Genomic DNA, 26377 nt, shown 5'->3' on the forward strand with positions numbered 1-26377 from the left:
AGTATAGAAGGCGTAACAGCTGAGAGAAGACAAGATAACAATATACACGTGGTACATGTGCGTCATCAAGAGGCGTGAACTAGAGGTGTGTTCTGGAAACGTCACTGATAGGTGTCACAAAGGGGTGGCACTAACAGAAAATGTGGCAATGTCAGCAGAAATCGGAAGCTTGGATGCGCACGCAGCTGCATGACGTGAAATTGGAGGGGTGCAGGGGACTTGACATTTACACTGACGGAAAGAGACAAAAGTCTGGCATGTCAGATCAACTTGTGCTTCTATCATATCTGATATCTGATGTTTAGGAACTATACTATCTGGGCGGAAAGGTCTCTAGGGTAGAAGCTATTCTATGCTAACTGTGGATGCGTGTATAAGCGCCTGAGTGTCTGCATGTGAAGCGTGGGGGCACGGGCCTTCCATGGGAGCCTGGTAACAGAGGCTATGAATTACTTGAATTAACTGCACAAAGACAGGCCGGCCCTTTGGCTCTGCAGCTGGAGAAGGATGTTTACAGGATCTAGTAGGCAGGAATGTATTTTCGGGGAGGAAAACAGATAACTCGAAGGTTATAGTCAATCTTGGCAGAAAACAGGCTGAACTGAGCGCGAGGGGCCGCGCTGAAAGTAAGTCAGAGTTCACGAGTACGGGGGCTGCCTGGGCAGAGATTTCTCGGAGTCAGAAGCCAGAAAAGTGGCTCGGTGGCAGAGATTCAGGGCCTACTTCAGCCAGAGCTGGAAAACATAGGAGTATGCTACAAAAAGACGTTGGCATAGCATACTTAGGAACGGACCATTCGACCCATTCATGGTGGATCTGAAAGAGGACATGTTAACGTTGGACGCAAATGTATTTGCGTCTTCATAGCTGACACAGGAGGGAAGTTACATGCACTTTAACTCGTACATGGAGTCGGTGGGGTACTCGCTAGGGAACACAACTTGACCATAAAATTTTATATTACCTCATTCCCTCCTTGTTCCCTACGGACCCTTCATGATATATCGATCCTCATAAATCGATCAGTTTGTTCTTGTAACATTATATGTTCATCTTTCTTTCTTTGACTGTTTGAGAGACAACTGGAATGTTCAATGCAGGAAGTGGCACACAGTCCACATATCGCTGGCCCACACTGTAGGCACAGGCAGCAACTGAATACTATGACTAGGCCAATGCCTAGGAAGGATAGGATCTTCCATCCCCAAGCTGTTAACGTTGTCCAGAACCAACCGGACCAAGTCCAGGTGCCTGGATTCTGATGTATCTGATTCGCAATTTTATGCAGACGGGTAATAGCTTCATAAACAGATGGTGCATTTTGTGGGATGAAAACGCAGCAACTTGACCCGATGACCTTACAGGCTCCACCTCGATCTGCCAGGATGACGTCAATCACGAGACGATTTTGAAGGACAACAACCCGCATAGCAGATTGTTCCTCTGTTAAGTTACCTAAGGCGGAGGCAGTTTCATGTACTACTGCTTCAAGTGTTCTAGTTAATCTACGTATTAATTTACTGTTCTGGACAGGTCCTAAAAAGAAAAAGAATCCTTTATTGAAATCAGTGTACTGTTCCCATGCCGTTTCTGTATAGTCGACAAATGGGATATCTCTTTTGGGTCTATTCTGTACTAGATTCGTATTTCTATGGTAATCTGGGGGAGCTAGAAAAACAGGTGGCAGAAGGAATGCAATATAACAGGTACCATCCCAATCTGGAGGCAAACGTGTGTATGCGGTATGACCACAAACAAAATAGGAGTGACTGATAGCTTTAAAAGACGATTTATCATGATCACTAAATTCGACCACAGTAGTGCATTTACTATGACCTACGTGTACTGAACCTTTCTTGCTAACACATAGTTCACCCGTGACTGGTAATACTAACATATGGGGCAGAACTGGAGCAGCTTCGGATTCAACGGTAAGGATCATAAGGCTAATTGTGTAATTACCTAATCCATATACTTCATTCTCTAGATCAGTTCCTGTGCGAGTGGGGAGTCCCTCCTTGTCAGGGTAACAGACATCTAGCAGGACTGAGTTCAAATTTCCCCAAACCCAGCCTCCATCGAAAACAGCAATATCAGGATCTAAGGAATTAATTATTTTAAACCATGCTCCACAGGAGCCATTGTGGGTGAACGGGTACGGAAAGAGGGGCAGAGCTCCCTTGTAATTCTGGTAGGGAGGGAGTCGACCACATATCCAGCAGTTGGTAGCATTATTTGTCTGATGGGAGTGGTGTAACATACTAATGAATGTATTGTTGCGCAGGGCAAGTCTGTAAGAGAGTTCATGTGCAGGAAGTTCACTAAAAGTGTGTTCAGCAGAGACATTGTAAGCAGATTGTTCACGCCTGAAAATAGGCCAATATATAGGTAGCAGAATGCTGGCAATAATAATTAGAATACTTAAGAAAAACATTATTAACAACGTCACTATACAGTGACTACGCAGTGATTTGCAGTATGTACGTTTCTTTGCTTCTCTCTCTCTATCTCGATCTAGGGGATACATGTCAGAAACTATTTAACCGATTCACCTAGGGGAGGACTTAAACAATTAAACTGTCTGACTTGCTAGATCGGAGTTTCATTCGATATAGTTCTTGGGGAGTCTTTTCTCGTTCGGACACTGTAACGTCTTTTCTTTCAACACAGTCTTTGGTGGGGGTGGACGAGTCAGAGTCCTGTTTTAGTCCGTTTTTTAGTTCATTGCAAAGTTTGATGTGACTCGTGTGAACCCACCCCTTTCTCCCCTCGATTTTCACTGCAGTCCTGGTGGTGAGCAGAACGGTCTTCGGGGATTTCCAGCGGGGCTCCAGCGGACTTTTCCGGTCGAAATTCCGGACGAGTACCAGGTCCCCAGGACGGACCTCGTGCTGCCTTACGTCAGTGTTGTCGGGAAAGGCTGCAGCAACCTGTGAACGACATGATTGGAGTGCAGACATCAAGGAGGCAAGGTAATCTGTCAACATGTTAGAATCAACATCAGTAATCTTTTTTGGTATGGGCGTCCCCCACATATTCGGTGGTCTGCCAAAGACCACCTCGTACGGGGATAGCCCTGATCTCGAATGGGCGACCATTCTCATGTAGAATAGTGCCACGGGCAGGGCGACTATCCAGTCGACCCCCTTTTCCTGACAGATCTTTGCAAGGCGGATTTTTAGTGTCTGGTTATGCCTTTCTACAAGGCCTGCTGCTTCGGGATGTCGGACACAGTGGAACCTCCACTGATATCCTAGCAAAAGGGAAACCTGTTTCATCAACTCGGACGAGAATGGCTGTCCGTTATCTGAATACACGACACGGGGCAAACCGTACCGTGGGAAGAATTCACGAACCAGCTGCTTGGCAGTGGTCGGAGCTGTGTAATCGGGAACTGGGTATGCTTCAGTCCAGCGGGACAGAGCACAGACAATTACAAGGACGTATTTAAAACCTCGACAACGGTCCATCTGGATATAATCCATCTGGAGGACTTCAAAAGGGTGATCGGGAGGATGAAATCCACCTTGCTCTACAGGAACGCTTTTACCTGGATTGAACTGACAACAGATCATGCAAGTACGCACTTTCTGTTTTGCTGCTGCTCGTAAGTGTTTGTTGTACCAGAGGTTCTGTAAACTGTCTAACATCGCCTTCTCTCCTAGATGTGCCGGGCTATGTGCTGTGTTTATCATGACTTGAACCATTGAGTCAGGGAGAAACCATATAGATTTTTCCTTCGTTATCCAGCCTTGATCGGTCTGGATCCCTCCTAGTTCAGTCCATTTCTTTATTTCATCTGGCGTAGCATGTGTCTGAATATCGATAACATCTAGTGTGGGATCCCTGACTGTCATACAGTTTGTCGGATCTGTTGTATTTTTCGTATCATTCGTCTGAGTGTGAGTCAGTGCTGTATATTTTGCTGTCTGATCTGCCAGGTCGTTACCCTGGGAAACAGAATCTGTGACTTTAGTATGTGCTTTACACTTCATGACGGATATGGCTGAAGGCAGATGTATTGCTTCTAACAGTGCTTGAATGAGGGGACCGTGTTGAATCTTGGCCCCATGAGAGGTCAGGAAACCTCGTTCTTGCCAGAGGACTCCGAAGTCGTGTACAACCCCGAAGGCATAACGGGAATCAGTGTATATGTTAACATTTCTGTTCTTGGCTAGAATACAAGCTCGGGTCAGAGCGATGAGCTCTGCTGCTTGAGCGGACAGTGTGTCAATACGGTGTGTTTCTTTGACTTCAGTTTCAGTGGTCACTGCATAGGCGGCCACTAATTCTCCTGTACTTGTTCTCATGCATGAACCGTCCACATAAAGTGTCAGGTCTGGATTTGTCAAAGGAACATCTGTTAGATCTCGTCTAGGCTTTGTTACTGCATTAATGATTTCTATACAATCATGTGGAGCTGGATCTGTCGTAGCTGAGGGTAACAGTGTTGCGGGATTCAATATACTGCAGCGTCTGATTTCTATGTGTGGCTGGAATAATGTTAATTCATAACCTGTCAGTCGTGCTATAGTCAAGTGTTGAGTCTGGGTTCTGTTTAACAGAACCTCTACAGAATGTGGAACTTGTACTGTTAACTGATGACCTAGAACAATTGAATCGCTCTGTCTGATTGCTAACGCTGTTGCTGCTACTGCCTTTAAGCACGCAGGGAGTGCCTGGGCTACTGAATCTAATGTACTAGAAAAATAAGCACAAGGCTTATGTGAACCTGCTTGATCTTGAGTGAGGACAGACAACGCTGTACCATCACGTTCTGTAACAAAAAGTGTAAACGGTTTGCTGTAACATGGTGTCGCTAAAACTGGTGCTTGACATAATGCTTTCTTTAAGTCTTCAAAAGCTTGCGTATGTTCCTGAGTCCAAGGGAGGGCAGTCGAAGTCGCTGCCTCCTGTGTCGTTAACTGGATGAGTGGTTTAGCTAGAAATGCATACTGGGGAATCCATTGTCTGCAGTACGAGGTGAGGCCTATGAAGGCCCGCACTTCCTTTTGTGTCTGGGGTTGTGGCATATTTACAATTAACTGAATGCGATCGGGAGTGAGCTGTCTCCCCACTTTGGACAGCAAGTGACCCAAGTACACAACTTGCTGAACACAGAATTGTAGCTTCGAAGGAGACACCTTGTGTCCCTTGTCGGCCAGGAAGTGTAAAACTGTCAGCGATGCTTGTTCACATTCGGGCTCACTTCGTGCGGTGATCAGCAGATCATCGACGTATTGCAGTAAAGCGGTGTTAGCTGGCATTTGAATACAATCTAGTTGTCTTTTCAATGCTTGACTATAGATGCTGGGGCTTTCTGTGAATCCTTGAGGTGCGCGCGAAAATTTGAAACTGCGTCCATTTAAACTGAATCCGAAGAGATATTGGCTCTCTGGATCAATAGGCACGCTGAAGAAGGCGTTCTTGAGATCAATTACAGTAAAGAACGTTGCTTCTGAATCAATAGCAGTCAATAGAGAGGAGATATCGGGGACCACAGGATACTGTGGAATAATGCATTTATTCAATTCTCGAAGATCAATCACCAGCCGATATACTGGCGGTGCACTGGGATCAGTACGTTTAAGAATCGGAATGATGGGGGAGTTACAGATATTGGAGTCGGTCTCGACGACCACTCCTTGGGCAATGAGCTCTTCAATGATTTTCAGTAAAGCCACTACAGCATCGGGTGGTAACTTGTATTGTCTGATTCTAGGTAATACAACACCTGCCTTGAGTGTAACGCGGTATGGTGTAATGTGCATACAACCTACATCAGCTGGGCCTTTTGCCCATAAGTGATCTGGTACATTTTTCAATCTGACATCAAATTCACGCAGAACATAATGACCCTTGAAATCCCGCAGAAAGAGTCTAACTCCCTCCGGGGAACAGCATATTATAGCTCCTAGAGCCTTCAATGTTTTAATTCCTAACAGATTTTCTGGACATGATTTCGTCAGTAACAGGTCTGTAACACGTGATAATGGACCCACAGCCAGGGGGACTGGTTCAGATACTTCATTTACAATAGGTTGTCCTGAAAAACCAAGGGAAACATTTTGTGAGCCTGAGAGGGGGGCCCCCGGAACTTCATCATGGCTGATTGTCGTGCGACTTGCCCCTGTGTCAATTAAAAACTTTCTATCTTTTCCCAATACTTGACTGTGTACATAAGGACCTTCTTGATCTACAGGAATCTCAATAAGAGGCAAGCCACCTTCCCTCTCTAGGCTGTTTCATGTGTATCGGGAATATTCGGGATAAGCGGACTGGGCATACTGATACATCTGTTGTGAGACTTGCTGAGTTGCGGCAATGGGCTGTGGCTGTGGTACTGCTACGGTCTGCGCTGTGTGAGATGGAGCATGCATAGGCTGTGTGTTCTGCATATCCTGTTCGTTCTGTGAGGTCTGTTGATGCCCATGTTCATGTCTAGGCGGATGCGGTCTTTCTTTAGTTTTGCCTGTCGCTATGTTATGTTTCAGAACTGGGCATTCATGTACGTAGTGACCTGGCTGCTTGCAATAATTGCATGTCCCTTTAACGGGAGCTGTAGGGTGACTTGTCTGGGTCGCACCCTTTCTGTGACCGTCGGATGGAACCGTTTGTGCTACTAACATTTTCATTTTCGTGTCTTTCATACGTTTCTGTTCCTGATCTTGTTCTTCTCTAATTCTGTTTTGATGATATTGTAACATCTGTAACATCTGTGATGGCGTGTTTGCCTGCCATGTACTCTCGACTTTATACACTCGATTTTTAACTAACGGTAAGGAATTCTCGACTAACTTTGATACAAAAAGATGCGGGTACGACTCGCTACTTGGCTGGAGGCCACTATTAATAATGAAACATTTCTCGAATCTTGAATAAAAGTCACTAGTATCTTCATCATGTTTCTGTTTACAGGACGAGATGGCGTCCCAATCCTCCTTTCTAGTTGTCAATAATCTGGGCAGAACCTGTACTATCAAACCTGGTAGTGCTTTAGTTTTGTCCCCAAGGCCTAACCCTGGAACCCGTTTTTTCTCTTCCTCTTCTATTTCTGCCCAAGCAATCTTTGTGTCTCCCACCTCCCATTCCTTTTCCTTTAATTTCTCGAAGATACCCGTAGGCAATAATACTTTCAACATTTTCATGATATCATCATATGTGTAATCTCCCATCAGTAACATATCTTTAAGCTCTCTGTGAAAACCTGCAGGATCTTTATCATGGCATGGTACTAGTTTCTTCATTTCTAACAGTTCTAATTTAGTCAGAGGCGTGTGTACATACACGCGTTTCAAGGTTTTATCCTCACCCATAACAGGGTGCACTTCTCGTAAGGGGTTCTGACTTTCAATACCACCCCCGCATTGCATGTGGTACATTTTCCTTTCTGGAGGTGGGGCGGGGACATATTCAGAGCTTACAAAGGTATCATATCTGTGTCGTTGTTCTAGAATTATTTGAATTAATTTAGTGCTTAGACCTCTCCATCTATCCATCAGTAGTGCTTCTAGTGTCTCGTGTAAGGGACCTGGATCAGAATAATGTTTTCTATATTTGATGAGAAGGTGCTGAATCATGTATACACCTGCTAATTTCTGTTCGTCTGGGGAGAGGTTCAGAAATGTCTGCGCCACTGTGTCATCATTATATATGTCTGCATTTTCGGCCCATGATACAGCTGATCGGGCTAGTTCTTGTTCATCCATAGAATTGAGTACATGGTACCCAACTCGATCTCAAAGTCTTTTATCAGTTTCCTGAAACTGGTGTTCGGCAGAATTCGGATTTGTTAAGGCAGAGAAGAAAACTCTCTTGCTTTCTGGACGGATACCCTTCCTAAGGTAAGTTCCCTTACCTACATATGCTATCGTTCCTATATTTCTTTCGGATTCTTCCTGTTCTTCTTCCTCCTCAGAGGGAGCCTCGTCTTTCTCTTTCTGGTGTACTGCTATCACTGCTTTCCTAATTTTCTTGTACATAGCGTCTATGCAATTCTGTCTGTCATGTCTTCCATCAGCTATATTTTGACCCCACTTATTCAATGCGTCTAATTCACTCTGATCTGTTCCGGGCCTGTCTCGTTCCCTTATTAGACAATTTATGAAAAATCGTAGTATCAGCGCTTGCATGCCAACTTTCTGTTTCTCCATGGCATCCTTAATACTGTCAGGGTCCTTTCCTGTCTGAACAAACTCATATATTCTGTCTAGACGCTCCTTCATTCCTGCATAGCATAACAAGCTATCAGTAGCAGATCTTAACCGTAATGATGCCAATATCATTAAATCGTCCTTTCCGGGTACTGGATCATATCTGCAAACTGACATGTTTTCTTTTAATGCGTCAAGGCGGGATGAATTAGAGGAGTGGGGAGACCTGTACGTGAGAGGACTCTGCATATCTCTGAGATTGAATCTGTGAGTTGGTGGCGGGGTCTGAGGACCCGCGGTCGCACCTCCTGAAGCGGACGCTTGTGCATTACCTCCCTGTGGAGTCTGTATCTGAACTTGAACTTGTCGTTTAGGTGGATCAGGTAGGCCTTGTTTCGGTAAGTCAGTTTTGAGTACGGGAAGCGGCGGGGCTGGCGGAACAGGGGAAGTCTGTTGCGGTACCGGCGGAACGTGACCTGGGGGTGGAGTGCCACCCCCGTCCCTGTCAGTAGGCAGGGCACGAACAGGCAGATTGGTGTAAGCTGGTGCTACATCTTCTAAGTATGAATTTAGGAATATGTCTTTAGTAGTCTTGTGCATTACTTTAGTTGGAACTAATGGTGACGGCAAATTTTTCGGTATTTCTGAAATGGCGTCAGGTGTACCTTCGGCCAAAAGATACATGTTGTTCACTTGGCTATTCCGGATGCGATCTATTTGTTCTGACTTTACTCGAATTCCTTCAATAACTAATTCGTTTTCAAGGGCCTTTTCTGATTCTTTAAGTCTGTCTTCTCTACGGAGTGCTCTTTCAGCACGCTTATGTGATTCCTTACGCCAAAATTCTATGGCGTCTTTCTGAGATTGTCTGGCTTTCTTTTTCCGTAATGCTTCTTCTACCTTTATGATGCACTCGGCATCCCATGTTCCGTTAACTGGCCATCGGTATCTTTCCTCTAAGTGCTTGGTGTAATCGGTCCATAATTCTAGATACAGTATGGCGTCTATGCCATGCTTATTATACATAAAATTACCTGGAGTGTCCCTAGGGGGGATCGGAATTTCTTCCTCTAACATCCCTTTCCTAGTTCCTATCTGCTTTAACTTGTTGAAAAACGGCATTGTGCCTACTTGATACTGAAATGCTCGATCCTTGGTACTTAATTCTGAATGTAACTATTTATACAAAAAAACACAATAATGCACAAGAAAACAATCACATTCATACCACGACATTAATCACAAAAACATTTAAAACATTTAAAACATAGACGACTACCCCACTATACTAGATGTACTGCTCAACAGTACAGATACGCTGCTGTAACAGTGCAAGAAATTCAGAAATTCGGAATACTAGATATACTGCTAAACAGTACAGATACACTGCCTAAAAACAGTGCAGACCGGACTTGCGTACCCAAACCCGTCTAGATGCGACCCAGCAATGGTACTCACCGGGAAGCACGGAAACAGAAGGCCTCGGAAAACTCGACTGGACTCGACTCGATACTTCGGAAAACTTCGGAAAACTTCAGAAAACTTCGGAAAACTTCGGAAAACTTCGGAAACCTGGTGGGCCTCTTGACACCTCGGACCTTGCTTCTTTCGGCTAGGCTCTGGTCGGGATCCTCCGCACTCCTCACCGCCTCGTCTGGGCACTGATCGCAGTCTTCGTCACCTCCGTGGGTCAGAGGGAGATGCAGGAAATCCTGCCGATACGCGTATGTTCCGGCTAACTGACGGCAGGGGACACAGGTTGCAACGCACCAACCGGCGCGTGAGGTGGGGGAGGGGTCCCTATTCGGGCGCCAAAATGATGTAAATAATTAATTTACTCTCTTAATTTCTATGCAGGTAAGTACTTAATCAATAATAACTCAGTTCGGATGAAAGAAGACAGAGTCCGTGGTGTTAGAGTTCTAAGGGTTTTATTCCTTAAAAAGGAATGGTCATGGCCAAGATATCATGTTCTGACCACCACACAGGATGTCAGAAGGGATAGATGAGCGCGCTAACATTTTATTAACAGTACATAGCTTATATACTTATTGTACACCATTTAAAACAGTATAGAAGGCGTAACAGCTGAGAGAAGACAAGATAACAATATACACGTGGTACATGTGCGTCATCAAGAGGCGTGAACTAGAGGTGTGTTCTGGAAACGTCACTGATAGGTGTCACAAAGGGGTGGCACTAACAGAAAATGTGGCAATGTCAGCAGAAATCGGAAGCTTGGATGCGCACGCAGCTGCATGACGTGAAATTGGAGGGGTGCAGGGGACTTGACATTTACACTGACGGAAAGAGACAAAAGTCTGGCATGTCAGATCAACTTGTGCTTCTATCATATCTGATATCTGATGTTTAGGAACTATACTATCTGGGCGGAAAGGTCTCTAGGGTAGAAGCTATTCTATGCTAACTGTGGATGCGTGTATAAGCGCCTGAGTGTCTGCATGTGAAGCGTGGGGGCACGGGCCTTCCATGGGAGCCTGGTAACAGAGGCTATGAATTACTTGAATTAACTGCACAAAGACAGGCCGGCCCTTTGGCTCTGCAGCTGGAGAAGGATGTTTACAGGATCTAGTAGGCAGGAATGTATTTTCGGGGAGGAAAACAGATAACTCGAAGGTTATAGTCAATCTTGGCAGAAAACAGGCTGAACTGAGCGCGAGGGGCCGCGCTGAAAGTAAGTCAGAGTTCACGAGTACGGGGGCTGCCTGGGCAGAGATTTCTCGGAGTCAGAAGCCAGAAAAGTGGCTCGGTGGCAGAGATTCAGGGCCTACTTCAGCCAGAGCTGGAAAACATAGGAGTATGCTACAAAAAGACGTTGGCATAGCATACTTAGGAACGGACCATTCGACCCATTCATGGTGGATCTGAAAGAGGACATGTTAACGTTGGACGCAAATGTATTTGCGTCTTCATAGCTGACACAGGAGGGAAGTTACATGCACTTTAACTCGTACATGGAGTCGGTGGGGTACTCGCTAGGGAACACAACTTGACCATAAAATTTTATATTACCTCATGTGTCTGGCTATAAAATCCATCTTTAAAAATACAGGTCTTGAGGAAGGTGGACTTGGACAAAGACCAAGGGCTTCCTATGCAAACACAATCGTAAAATCTTACGAGGGACTGAAAATGCATACATACTTAAACGCTGCCTTAAATAGGGAATACAGAAATAAAATTCTTCAAGCTTGGCAGGCATGGAAAACCATGCCTGCTATAACTAATTACAGGTTTTGCAAATACAATTCAAGAATCCATGCTACACCTGCTTTGCTGCTTTGCTGCTGCCTTAAATGTTTGTCAGCAATGCAAGTCACACTTTGTTAAAACCATTGTTTTTAAAATACGGATACTCAACCTTCAAAGAAGCCACGGACTACTGTCTGAGAACTGGGCCGTACTGGGAAAGCAAACCACTCATGGCAATTGAGTCAGGCAAGCCACAGGGTGGGGGATAGTGCACGTGTAAAACACTGCACTGCTTTTGTTACAGGGGGCGGATATTGCTGCCCCCAATAACAAAAACTTCCCCGGGCTTCCAAAACTGGCCCTGCTAAGAACCAGTATTCCAATGGACTTTACTTTTGAAATAAATGTTATGTATGAAACATTAACAGATGAACAGTTTGACTGTTAAGAATTAAATTGAATGTTTTAAAATGTTAAAATGCTAATCTTTTAGTATGTTCTTTCTCATAGATTTTTAGATCTTAGATTTTGTTAAAGAACTTTGTTAATATTAATTATCTCATGTTTTTATTCAGTGTTTATATAATTGTGTAATTGTTACGTAATTGAAACAAACAACTTATTAATTGCAGTGCAATTGGCCTGTTTTTTTGTGGCATTAGGAAATCATCTTTGATATGATTCTGAAGTGCCATATCCATGCTCCCCCACTTTGCCCTTGCTCATTAGGATCTGAGTTGGCATAAGCCACAGACACACTTGATTTGACGGTAAATTACTAAAACAAACAAGTTTTTAAATTGTGCCTTTAGTAAACATCCTTTAAAAATTATTTTGCAACTTCAAGGGTTTGCTATAGCCAGAGAATTTTATACACAAGGCCCTAATTTCAGAAACCAAGAAAAACACAGGCCCTGCTCATTAAAAAAGAAGTATGGTTCTCCTTTATGTAAAATTACCCTATAATCTAATTTACATTGGCAGTATACCAGTGCATGGTGGGCAGTTCCAAGACATTTACCGAATGCTGATCAGTAGGTTTTGACAGGTATCATGACTTGAGTTAGTGGCTCTCCTGTCTTGCATCATAGAGTTTAAGTGGGGTTTTCACCGAATATAAATGTAGAAGCTAAAGCCTATTGAGGTGCTATTTTTACCAACTACATAAGGGTTTTTTTTATAATTATTCAGGAACAATTTAAAATGTTTGCACCAGACAGGGTACATACCAATTGATTTTATAGTCATCTCATTCCTCTGAGATGTGTTGCACTGTGGATTTAATTTAAGGTAACAGTGAATTTGATTTGCACAATCTTTCTCTGTCAGCAGTTTGACTTTCAGGAAACTAAAAAAATACTTGTATATGTTATGTTATGGGAGATTTGTAAAGCTCACGTATGCTAGCAGGTCTCTTGGCACTGAGTTTGAGGCCACCACTGATGTTGTACCTAGCTATAGTCTTGTGTGAAGAGCCAGGTTTTCAATTTTTTCTTGAAACACATATAATCAGTTATCTGTCTTATGTCGATGGGTATGGAGTTCCACAGTTAGGGTCCCAACATGGAGAAGCGTGAACCACCCTATCCTTTGCCCTTAAATCTGGGTACTGTCAGCAAGTTCATTTGCGCAGATCTAAGGTTCCATTTTGGGAGGTATGGGTGGATCCTCAGAGAAAGGAATTTGGGGCCTCTGTTTCGGAGTGCTTTAAAGATAATACAACCCGTTTTGAACACAGACCGCTGTAATACAGGAAGCCAGTGAAGCTCCTTCATCAAAGGCTTCGCATGGCAGTGCCTGGGTTGTTGGAAGATTATTCTGGCTGCTTGATTTTGGATCAACTGAAGTTTATTGCTTTGATTAATGTGAAGACCTAGGTATGTGGCGTTGGCATAATCAATTCTGGACAGGATCATGGCCATTATGATTAACATGCTGGCCTCCCTGGTGAAAAATCTTCTGATTAAAAAAAAAATTCTAAGTTGGAAAAAGCAGGATAACCTGAGCATGATTATCTGAGATTCCATGGAAAGGTTGGGGTCTATTTGAATGCCAAGACTCTTTACAGCACTCTTCTGGTGGGTGGAGTGCCTAGTGTTTTTGGCCAGTATGTTGTAGTCCAATGGTTTAATCTGTTATTGGAGATAACTATCTCTGTTTCATCAGAGTTCAGTTTTAGATGCTTGCTTTTCATCCAATCTTTGATGAATAACATAGTGTTTTGAAAGAAAACCTTGGAGTCCTGTGTCTCGTCAATTAAAAAGATTGGTTGCATGTCATCCGCATACTTGTAGATTTTAACCTTCATTTGTTGGAGGGAATATATCAAATTTAAATTCAAAAAGACGTATTAAATGAGACTTGAATTATGCCTTCCATCTCGGGGGCAGGTAACAGCAAAAGAAAATTGCAGATGTAGCCATTTTATAGTTAGCAACAACAAAATAATATATTTCTGAGGGAACAGCTTAGCAATGTAGACAATTGCTTAGCCAAACTACTTGCAATCAGTACACTTTCTGACATTCGTCTGCACTTAAACTGTTTTTCTTATAAATGTATCATGTTCAGGATTAGGGATTTTTAGAAGACGTCTCTTAAATGCATTTACATAGGGTGCATTTTCAGCAGAGTAGAAGTGTTCTATTTTGTGGGAAAAGCAAACAAGTGTATTAAACGTTTATGTCATTATCCTTAATAATTTAGTTAAAAAAAATTATAATTGCTTTAGTTAATTAAAATCTGCCCGTTATTTTCTTTTGTGACTCGCAATGAAGCCAACATTTTCTTTGATTCCTGGACAACATGCCAACTTGGATTAACGTTAGTCTGTGGCTGCATCTCTGACTCACAAAATAAACCTTAGCAGCTTAGAGCTCTCCTCACGCACTGAAGTTATTCTGTAAGCCAAAAATATTCTTTTAAACAGGATGCACGGTCAATACACTACAGAAAAAGAAGTAATATTATTGATTTTAAAAAATCATGTTTATTTATTACCGATAGTGATTCACTCTGAATATTTTATATTTTTTATTTAAATTGGTCACTTCTCATCTATCCTTGAATGTATACGTCAGTAAGACAAATAGATATTCAATTCTTTGGTTTAACATCAATCACAATTTCATTAACTCAGTCTGTCTATTTCTTTGTTTTCTTTCACACTATTATTTTTTTCACTTTTGCCACATTAGCCATTGCATCTCCATTTATTGTCTGTATTCATAATTGCCAGTTCATATATAGTTTGCATTTTAATCAATACTTTTGTTAAATTCTACAACAGACAGGATTGATTTTTAATTATAAGTATTTAATTTATAATTGATATTAACAATTCATCCTTAAAATGTGTATGGAGTGATTTTTTTGCTATCTTTGACGCATTTTGACTTCTAATATTCACTTAGTAATCTGTAATTTAAAGTCTTCATATTGCTAATTTAGTTACTTGGGACCACGCATAGACGACTGCAGTATTTAAAGTTTCCAAATTGGTCGACTGGTATTTTTTGCAAATATGAATCCTGCCTTGATAGAAAGAACTGCTGCGGCAAAAAGATGATATAGTGACCGCCCCTCCACAATGCAATGGGGTCATGACAGACCTATCAGGAGTTCCTTCATTTTTTTTTTTTAAACAAATTTTATTAGGTTATTTTGTCACTGAGATGGGTACAAGCCCTACAGTGACCTTTAGGGGTAGTTTGCTCCAATAACCACATTTCTGTCAATAAACGGTACCTGCCAAACATGCAGGTGAAACAGCATGAACATTATGCAGACAGCTTTCGATCTCCACATTAGTACATACAGCACACCGGGCTCAATGTATACAATATAGCAAGGCAACAATGGTCCATAGCGGTGTAACCTAGGGTAATAGATATCAGGGATCGAGGGGTGCCACTCAGGGATCCACATCAGGCAGAGGATGAAGATCGATTCCTCGATATGTCGCCCACCGAGGTTCCTTAATTTTATATAAGTAGTCCCACAAAGTTGAAGCCTGTTTTCAAAAAATTTAAAATGATTGTTCCTGACAAACTGAGAGATTTCGCCGATTTCACCAAATGTGCAGAGTTTATTTTCATGCTCTTGAACCTGAAACCTGAAAGTCTCTATGCTGGTCGGTCGTCCTTTAATGCAGCCTACTCCAAACCCTTGTCCTGCCTTTGGGTGCTTGGTTGAGCCCAGGTGATTTCACTCATTTTTTCTTTTGTTTGGCCATCCAACTTCACGGTTCCTACTGGCCCAGTGCCAGATGGCCCCTTTTCCCGTCTTGGAATTCACGTCAGTCAATGCACGGCCTCCTCCTGTTGGCAGCTTCATTCCAGCAACCACCAGCTCCAGTAAGGTTACTAGTTCAATCACTTGTTTTATGGTGCTCGGACCGACCGCAGTGCTGCAGCCACGTAAATGCTGGCCGCTGGTGAATAATACATTTCTGAGCTCCGCCACCCCATGGAGAGAGAATCAGACCTGTAAATGTTATCTGCTCACATTTGCTGAACGTCCACAGACACCAGCACCTGCTTCAACAAAGAAACTGGACCAAAATCACTGATGACCAGCTCACCCCCTCACTCAACAACTCCACCCCAACCATCGCGGAAAACGACGACCCCAACACCGCAGCCCGAACCCTGCATAGATGGATCTCGGACAGCACCAACACCTTAGCCCCCCTCAAGAAAAACAACAATACCCGTGACAAGAAAGCCAGATGTTTTACCACCGAACTTCGAGAGTCCAGGCGCACATGCCGCCACCTTGAAAAGGCCTGGAGAAACACCAAATCCACAGAAGCCCACAACAACTTCAGAGCCGCCACCAACGCCCACCATCAACTCATCAGAGAAACGAGGAAAAAAGCGATTGAAGACAGAATCTCCACCCACGCACACAACAGCACGGAACTCTTCAGCATCATCAAGGAGTTCGGCCAACCTACCAGCGAGTCTACCGACATCCCTCCCTCACAAGACCCCTGCGACAAACTCAGCATCTTTTTCCACCACAAAATCAAGAGCATCTACGACAACTTCGACGAAGACAACCAACACACTGAACCCTCACCAACCACCCCTGACACCCGGAAACCAGCGATTAATGACTGGACAGCCCTCACCACCGAAGACACACTGAAGACAATGAAGTCAATCCACTCAGGGGCCCCCACGGACCCCTGCCCCCACCACATATTCAACAGAGCCGCCAACATCATCGCACCCATGCTCCGCTAAACAATCAACCGCTCCCTGGCGACCGCCTCGTTCCCCGACAACTGGAAACACGCCGAGGTCAACCCCCTCCAAAAGAAACCCTCAGCAGACCGCACCGACCTCAAAAACTACAGACCCATCTCCCTGCTCCCGTTCCCAGCGAAAGTCATCAAGAAAGCCATCAACAGCCAACTCGCCACATTCATTAAAGAACACAACAGCCTCGACTCCTCCCAATCCGGCTTCAGAAAAAACCACAGTACGGAAACCACCCTCCTCTCCGCAACAGACGACATCCGCACCTTACTGGACAAAGGAGAAACAGTAGCCCTCATCCTCCTCGACCTATCAGCGGCGTTCGACACAGTCTCCCACCGCACCCTAATACGCAGACTCTACGATGCAGGAATCCAGGACAAGGCCCTCGACTAGATCTGCTCCTTCCTCTCCGGCAGGACGCAGTGGGTCAGACTCCCCCCTTTCCTCTCGGACCCCACACCTACCACCTGCGGAGTCCCCCAGGGCTCCTCCCTCAGCCCGACGCTCTTCAACGTCTACATGGCTCCACTTGCCCCCATCGTCAGAACCTACGGACTCAACATTGTGTCATATGCAGACGGCACCCAGCTTATCCTCTCCCTATCCAACGAGCCCAACACCGCCAGACGCAACTTTCGAGAAGGCATGGAAGCTGTCGCCAAATGGATGAAAAACAGCTGCCTACAACTAAACACCAACAAAACAGAAGTACTCATCATGGGCCCAAACCCCAATGCCTGGAGCGACACCTGGTGGCCCACCGCCCTCGGAAACCCGCCAACCCCCACAGACCACGCATGCAACCTGGGAATCATCCTGGACTTCGAGCTCAAAATGGTCTGCCACATCAACTCTGTCTCATCTTCCTGCTTCCACACCCTCCACCTCCTTCATAAGACCTTCAAATGGATCCCCCTCGAACACCGAAAGACAGTCACTCACGCCCTGGTCACCAGCAGACTCGACTAGGGCAACGCATTCTACGCCGGAATAAACAAAAACCTCATGCGCAAGCTACAGAACATCCAGAACGCCGCCGCAAGACTAGTCCTCAACCTGCCAAAACACTGCCACATCTCCCAGCACCTGCGCACACTCCACTGGCTCCCCGTCGAGGCGAGAATCACCTTTAAGATGCTCACCCACGCTCACAAGGCCCTCCACGGCACCGGACCAGCATACCTGAACAGCCGACTCAAATTCCACGCACCCCAAAGGACCCTACGATCTGCCCAGCTTTCCTACGCTGTGGTCCCCGCACCAGAAAGACCAGATCGTGAGGCCGCTCCTTCTCCTTCCTCGCGGCCAAAGCATGGAACGCCCTTCCGCTCCACCTCAGACAGACAACATCGCTCCCCATCTTCGCAAGAAACCTAAAAACCTGGCTCTTCGACAGACCCCCTCCTTGATGGAATGGAACCTGCACCCCCCCCCACCCCTAGCGCCTTGAGACCCTTACGGGTGAGTAGTCGCGCTTTAACAAACTCCTGATTGATTGATAAGTCAAATGTCATACGCTGTTTTCCCGTGCCTCTTAATTTTCTGTCTCTGATTTCAAAAAGAGGATTTACCAGTTTTGCATGCATCTCCAACAGCCCCCTCCCCCTTTGCTGCTTGAGCCCTGCGTCCTTGATGTTCGTTTATACTATGTCTAAATATTTAGCCACCCCCTACTGATCTCCACTGTCCCTCTCTGCTCTCTCCTTCCCTCCGTACCGGTGTAACCTGCATGTAATGTGTCTTATATTCAGAAGGTTTTATTCCCTGCTGCAAAAAGGTGTCTTGTATTTACATCAGATTTATTGCGATGTTATCCAGTTCCAACTCTCGATTAGGAGTTGGGTCTTTAAGCTAAATAGTGATAAGCAAAGGTGGCGCCTGCTAGAGGCGCAGCCCACCGAGCTGAAAAAAACACAAAAACAGGCAGTCTCAGCGCCTCCGCAGATGCACACAGTGCTCATGTTGTCCCCACAAACAGGCGGCAGTACCCGGCTGTCCACCCTGCAAATAGCCACATATCCTCTCGTATTGTGGGTGCCATTTATTCGCAGTTTGTGGAAGCTGTTGGTGTGCACTTAACGCGTTGTCGCACAATATTAGTGACGCGCTTTACTGTATTAGTTTATCACACTCCTTTTCTCTTGGAAACGCCACCGCCTTGCCATTTTTGTTTTTGATGACACACACAGAGCTCCTAGATTAAAGAAAACAATGCAACATGTTCCTAATGTGCAATACGTTAATATGTGTACAGACTAATATACATAAACAGTGGTGCCACAGAAGCATATAAGCTAAAAGAAATGGTCTCAATAGAATAGTGATCAACGGGTTTAATTCGTTTGATTAGCACATGAATGCGTGAGTATAGATGTCACACGAATATGCTTACGCCATGTTGTTGAGAGCAGATATACTACAAGGCAGTTTACTGCTTGCACAAAGGGTTTGAAAAAATATGGCCAATCACTTCCATAGCTCCCAGTGGTTCATTTCTAAACAGCTGTGTACACCCCTCAACCAGCACGGGCAGTAATTTAATGGCTAAAAGCAGGGAGGAGTGTTGGAACTGCTACCCATTACATAATAACAAGCAGTGGAAAGGGTACCCACATGGGTTTGAGTGGTATCATGATTACGTCCACTGTTGAAAGGTTACAGTTGGACAAGAAAGGTAAACACTATGGCTTATGTACAATGCTCGTGTGCAAACCGTGGTCAGTGTGGGAGCCGGGGATAGGTGTTAAATGTGACATCTGTATTTACTTATTTAAGATTTTGCAGAAGTTGAACGAGATCCTCAGTGAGATGAGGGCAAAACAATTTACAACACAACCAGATTCAAAGGAAAGTGTTTTTTTTTTTAAATCAAATGTTGTACAGAAGGCGATCACTCCCAAAAGGGAGACAACAGACAGTTTAGAGTGTATTAATAGACTGTGGCAAATAATTTAAATGCATGGAAGCCTTGCATTGCGATGCACACGTAGAATTGAGAGAGAAGTACAAGGGAAGCTGCAACACCGGGATGCTGTAAGGCGTGACCATCGTGTAGGTTGCATTTGGAAGGCTGGTAAACAAGAGATAAGCAGAGAATGTAGAGGAAGAGGTTAGAAATCAGGAGAGACAAGAACGAGGTTCTACAGGAGATTACAAACTTATAAATCCGTTTCTGACTTCCCTGACGGCTGTCGCGGGGGATTGTAAACAGAAACTTTACAGTGGTGGTGTAAGCAGTCAACAAAATCTTGCGGCCCGATTCACAGAATGAACTTAAGACTAAATCCTAAACGTACTACTATTTGGTATTCACAGAATGCACTTACTACTTTCGGGATTCACAAAGTGAACTTACTACTTTTGGGATTCACAGAATGAACTTACTACTTTTGGTATTCACAGAATAGATTTAAGACTACTAACTTTACGTCCACACTTGGGCCGTAAATTCTGGCCCGGAGGCGGAGTTTCCGGCTTGGGTGCGGGGCTTCCGGCCCGGAGGCGGAGCTTGCGGCTTGGAGGCGGAGCTTCCGGCTCATGGTATTTAGCCATGGCTGAAATCTCCACCACTGGGCCAGAAGCTCCGCCTCCAAGCTGCAAGCTCTGCCTCCGGGCCGTAAGCGCCGCCCCCAAGCCGGAAACTCCGCCTCCGGGCCAGAATTTACGGCCCGAGTGCAGACGTAAAGTTAGTAGTCTTAAATCTATTCTGTGAATACCGAAAGTAGTAAGTTTATTCTGTGAATCCCGAAAGTAGTAAGTTCACTCTGTGAATCCCGAAAGTAGTAAGTGCATTCTGTGAATACCAAATAGTAGTACGTTTTGGATTTAGTCTTAAGTTCATTCTGTGAATCGGGCCCTTGATTTCTGAGTGTCAAGTTTGGACACTTCTAGCTGTTGCTGCTCCCATTGTTCTGGAAAGAATGCCCACCGCCGGTTTTTTAAGGAGTGGTAATGTAGCCGATTAAATCTGATAGGCATCTCTGCCCTCTCCCTCACTGGGTTGTTTAACCCTTCATTGCCTACGAGAAAGAAACTTAAAACAACCAGGAACAAACATTTATTTAGCATTTCACAAACCCATTCTTTGGTTGGAAGACAGGGAATAGCATCTTCTATTTTAGTTTTCTTCAACCATATGCTCGCTGCATTGTGGACCTTGTAGTTTGGCCTTTTAACAGTTTCATTATGGGCCCAAAAAGAAATTTGTCTTTCTTAATGTTCCTTAGCACCCAGGGTAATATTCTGCATAGTTAAAAACCTATAAGGCCCTAAAGGCAAGACTTTTGCATTATAAAGGCTTGTTCTGAAAGGCCTCCTATTCTTACCCCAAGAAATTATGAACCCACTTGGCTGCGGGCAAATAGTATGGAGTTATCATTACTTTTAAGTTATTTTTGGATTTGGAAAGTATCTGATGCAGTCTATGTTTCATAGCACTGTCATTAGTGAGTGCCATTATTCTTTTCTGTGTTTTCAATAATTCAATTGGGTTTTGTGCTTCTTGTAAATTGATATATTCCCATATTATCAGTAGTCTTCCTCATTCTCAATGGTTTGAGTCACTTCTTGAATAATTCTACGTTTATGGCCCAAGCAGTTTATTCAGTTTGCTATATCATTTACTCTTTTGTGATGACAGGGATGTATGCATACCTTCTGGTTTCCCTCTTAGGGAGAGGATATCTTTCTTCCATTATGGGATTTTTTTAACTTTAGGTTCCAAATGTTTACAAACGTTATTTTTTAAGAGAGATCAATATTTCTCAGTGTTGATATCACAATTACAGCAAGCCAGATAGATAGATTTCTTTTAACAGATATTTAATTCAACAAAACCAAGCAATGAACAATAGGAATAAAGAATGGATATAACATTTGATGCTGTAGGCACCATATAGCATGTGAGTACATCGACCAAGATTGCATGCAGAAAAATATCTCCAAAAATGAATGCAAGATGGTAAAATTACTTTACATCTTGGAAAGGGTTTTAGTGAAAGAATGCTCAACTATGAATAGGAATTCTAAAATGAAAGTGAAATATATTTTTGATTTGAACACCAGACAACAGAATGTTAGATTTATGGCCAAAAATGGATAAGAACAATTGATAATGGTTCCATAAAGCAAAAAGGAGAAAACATAGATATCATTACATATATCACAAATAAATATCAAATAAAACATGACATATCCAGATCTAAAATAACTAATAATGCATCACAAAAACTATTTAAAGTTCAGAAAACTTGAAACTGTAATGTTATATCAAGTACATACATTAATTTGATTGATAAACATATCTACACTTATGATCCAAATCAGGCTTCATGCCTCATGTGATTTTGAACTATAAATGCACTGGGCCCCTGCCTAACCAGGTTCGCAGTGACAGATCTCTTTCCAAAAACTGTACCATGATTGGCACAACTTCATCCACCCTTGTAAGTCCCTATAAATTGTATCCCAATTACCTTAGGCATGGGTACTAAAGAGGGTTCACTGGGGCTGCAGCACAAATTGTGCCACCCCAAGGACCCCTCACCAAGACCATGCAAACTGCCACTCCAGGCTACGTGTGTTGGTGCAGAGAAAAACGAACAGTCAACATGACACACAGTAATATGTGCCATGCCCCTCACACTGCATGAGATATAGGTAAGTCACCCCTACTGAAGGCTTTACATCTGTAAGGCAGGGTGCACTATATGTGGTTTTTAAATTTCACTCACTTTTCACAGGCCCACACTTAGTTTAGAAGTGCATCTCTGTCGGCAGGTGTATGCCCGCCCTCAACCAAACTGAGTTTCTAGAGGGCGAGGACTGCTGATGATGCAGCAGGACAATTGGTGGTGTGTGAGGCCAGTCCACACTCACAATTAAGTCTTAGAGCATCTTCAGTCACTACACTGGGAGCGGCCCTATTTGTGTTGAACAGTTTATGTTGGAGGCTGGCCTGCTCCTACTGCCCCGTGCCTCTAGTTCCTTCCCCCAGGATTTCCCCAGGGTTATTGTGGTTTCACAGGGTGCACTATATCTATGTGTAGTCATATCTGCATGTTTAGATATGACCCTGCAATATCTAAGCCATTCTTGGATATTGTATGAGCACATGGAAGCCAAAAAGAAGGCATGGGCTGGATACTTGTTATTACAAGTTTCCTAGCTCCATGATGTCTTCACTGTACCCTAAGATATTTGGTGCCAAATATCTTGGCTTAATAAATCCTCACTGATGCCAGTGAGAGATTTCTTAATAAATGCACATGGGAGAGCCCTTAGAGCGCCCCCTGAAAACCTACCAAGCCCTAGTGTTGTCTCTGAATAGTCATAGGTAGTAAGCCACCGCCAGCCATGTTTCTGACCTCATGGGCTGAAAGCCTGCTCTCCCAGAGACCAGAAACGAAGCCTGTTTTGAGCGGAAGTGCTTCACACCTCCTCCAGACCGGAATGGCCTTCCAGAGTAGGAAACTTCAAAGGCGTTGCAACCTTTGAAGTTCAGCCCAGGTATCCCCAGATAGGGGGGACCCAATCCCCCTGTCCTGCTTCACATTTGGTGGGGGAACAGGTGGGAAAATTAGTTTGGCGAGGAGAAGGGTCCACACTTAGCCAGCACCACCCCTAGTGCGGGACAAGTGATGTGACCCCCTCTCCTGAAAATCCACCATTTTGAGATGGAGGAGAAACAACCTATCAAGACTAGGGTAGTACTCCTTTCCACAGGAAGTGGTCACTGAGTGGGCGTAGGCACCCTAAAAGAAGGTAGCCCATTGACTACGACATGTCTCCCCCTATAACGGCCATAAAGCCAGTATTTAGGTTGAATCCCTAGACCCAGAACCTAGATTCGACGGAGCAGAAGGAGACCAGGACAAAGAAGACTCAATATGCCCGTGACCTAAAGCCGCGCTGCAGAAGAATATTGGTGCCAAACCCCGCCTGCTGCCTCTGGGACTAATTGTGGTGTGCTGTTTCGTCCTGAACCATAGTAGACTCCAAAAACCAGGGACCTTCTCCAGCCTCTGCAAAGTCACCACAGGCACCCGCACCAAAATGAGTACACCAGCCCAGGAGAGTGAGATCTGTCTCCCCACCAAGTTTGGAGACACCAGGACCTACCGGGCGGCAATGCCTGGGATACCAGCCCTCTAGAGCAAACAGCAAGTTGAAGAGTCCACGGCGGATCCCAATGATACCAGAAGCAAGCACCCATCAATGGGAATCAAGACTCCTGAGACCCACATCCTGAGTCCTAAATTGCCTCTCCAAGGTGCCTGCTCCTGACAGTTGATGCAAGACACTGTACTGACCTATTTGCTCTGTACCCGGACCAGGCAATGATAAACCAGCCATACTCCCATGGTCCTGTGACTCTTGCAACCTTCTCCCTAGAGATGGACCCACCAGACTGACCTCTAACTCCTCCTGTGCAGTGCCTTTCCATTTGGCTCCCTTCATCGTAGAGCACCAGCTATCAGCACCATCAATACCCAGCTCATGGCCAAATCTGGGACGCTCCTGATCTTCTGCTGCTAGAACTTTGGACCTGGTACTGCGATCGACCTAAAACAAGAAGGTGAGCTTACTGAAAGCTTTGCCTGATTTTATTTGCATTTTTCCGGTTTTCCCTATTGACATCAATGGAGAATAATTGCTCACAAAAGTGATATATTTTTCCGATCTCATAAATTGTAACTCCTAAAGTGCTTACTGTAGATCAAAGTTCTTGGTGTTAAATTATGCTTGCCCACACTATCACGAAAAAAAGCACTAGTATAATCTACTTTAACCTCTATGTACCAGTAAGGCATCCACTGAACTCTCTGCACAGTGTGCTTCGTTTTAGTGCACTATATAGAAAGCCAGCATCTTACACCAACAGTGTTGCGTGGCCCCTGAGGAGAGATGAGCCGATATTTTGAGCATCAATTCGCCACCTTCACAACACCCTAACGCCATTCCTTTCTTTCCCATCAATTATGGGCACCAAGACATTTGATGGTGTTAGAACGGCCGAAGTTTATTCACTTTATTCACATCATAAGCTGGTACATACTTTATCACAATGGCACCGGTCATTACATGCACAGCTCTTGCACTTCAATGTATCACATTCTGGTCATAACTGGTTATACAGTATACATATTGTCTATATTGCATATTAATAACCCAAACCTGCGTAATCCTGCAAAGCATCATCATTACAACCATAAAGTCATTACATTGGTTGTCATAAATCACTTTTACCAACTGCCATGACAGTTCTACTTCTGTTGCTCACTTGGCACAGTGGATAGCGGCTTTGAGCCTTCCCTTACTACTACATTTCTGGTGTTCGTGGCCTTGTGGCCATGCCTTGGCTGTAAGAGCCATGTTCGCCCAATGCTGACCATTTTTGTGCCACTTTATTGTTAAACCTTGTGACTCCTCACCATGCGGGCGGTGGCTTACCGACCTCCTACAGTTCTCCCAGACTAAGAGAAACCTAACAGCTTGAGTGCCCCTTTAATGTTCAGAAGGAACACAATCCCAAAGCCAGACTGGTGTGTCTTGTCATCTGTATAATAGCCTGGCATCCTTAGGTTGGTTAGGCCATGCCTCATGAATTCCCAACCCATGCCCTTATATAACTTGCTCCTTTTTATGTTCAAAATGCCATGATCTCTCTACCGCACCCTGGCTCATTGTGGCAGCACCAGTATTGTGCTATGATCTCTGACCATAACATATTGGCCAGGCACAACAGTTGTGATATGGTTGTCAAATCCACCTGGATGACCTCCAAAAGGGATTTTGACCCCCTTGCACCCCAGATGAATTACCAACAGCCCTGTCTGTTTGGCCTCAATCAGCAACAATATATCAATGAACTCCTTGCACCATATTTTCTCCTTATCTGGTAATGGAACCAGACTTGCTAGCCTGGTCTTGCATGCTAACATAGATGGGTCACCCAGGTAGACCGCTCTGCAATGCCCGCAATCTGCACTTTTCAGAGAGCCACTGCCTGGGCTTCAAGCACGCCGCACTTTCTACCCGGCCCCTGCAGCACTGTATCTTAACCTGAGCCGGTCCCCTTTAGGTCGCAGACCGCTACGCAACGCCCACAACCTGCACTTTTCAGAGAGCCCCTGCCTGGGCTTCGAGCACACCACACTTTCTGCCCAGTCCCGCAACGCAGGACGCGCACTGACAGCTGCCGAGCGAAGACCAGGTCAAGACGGAAATAGATTGGGTTGGGCCACGGCCATTGGTCCGCATTTAAAAGGTACTGTGACATTATTTTTATGCTTGGACATAATCTACCCCGCAGATATTAAAATGGGTTCTATAGTATTATGTAAAATTGTGGGATATTATTTTTCCCTTCTTGGCCCAAGATTTTGCTAGAGATTTGGTTTATTTGTAACTTGGCGCTATTACTGGAAATTGCGAACTGCGCCCAGTTATATTAACAACTGAAATGAGTAAGAGAAAAACCCCAAGTACTAAGAATAAAAGTCATCCTCCAGCGGTCCGTACCCGTCAGACTCTACTTCACTATCTAACGGGAGCTGTGGGTGCTATAGAGCAGCAAAAAATTATGGTGGAGGAGACATTGATCTTGGGTACGAGCAATAATATTCAAGGCGGGGACATACCTGACTCAAAGACGGTGTAGACACTCACAGAAGGTCCAGAAACATTAGAAATATGTCAGCAAAGCTTGAACAGATGCATTATAGTCACCTCAGGACAAATTCC

The sequence above is a fragment of the Lissotriton vulgaris genome, chromosome 7 (genome assembly GCF_964263255.1).
Source record: "Lissotriton vulgaris chromosome 7, aLisVul1.2, whole genome shotgun sequence".
Taxonomy (NCBI): domain Eukaryota; kingdom Metazoa; phylum Chordata; class Amphibia; order Caudata; family Salamandridae; genus Lissotriton; species Lissotriton vulgaris.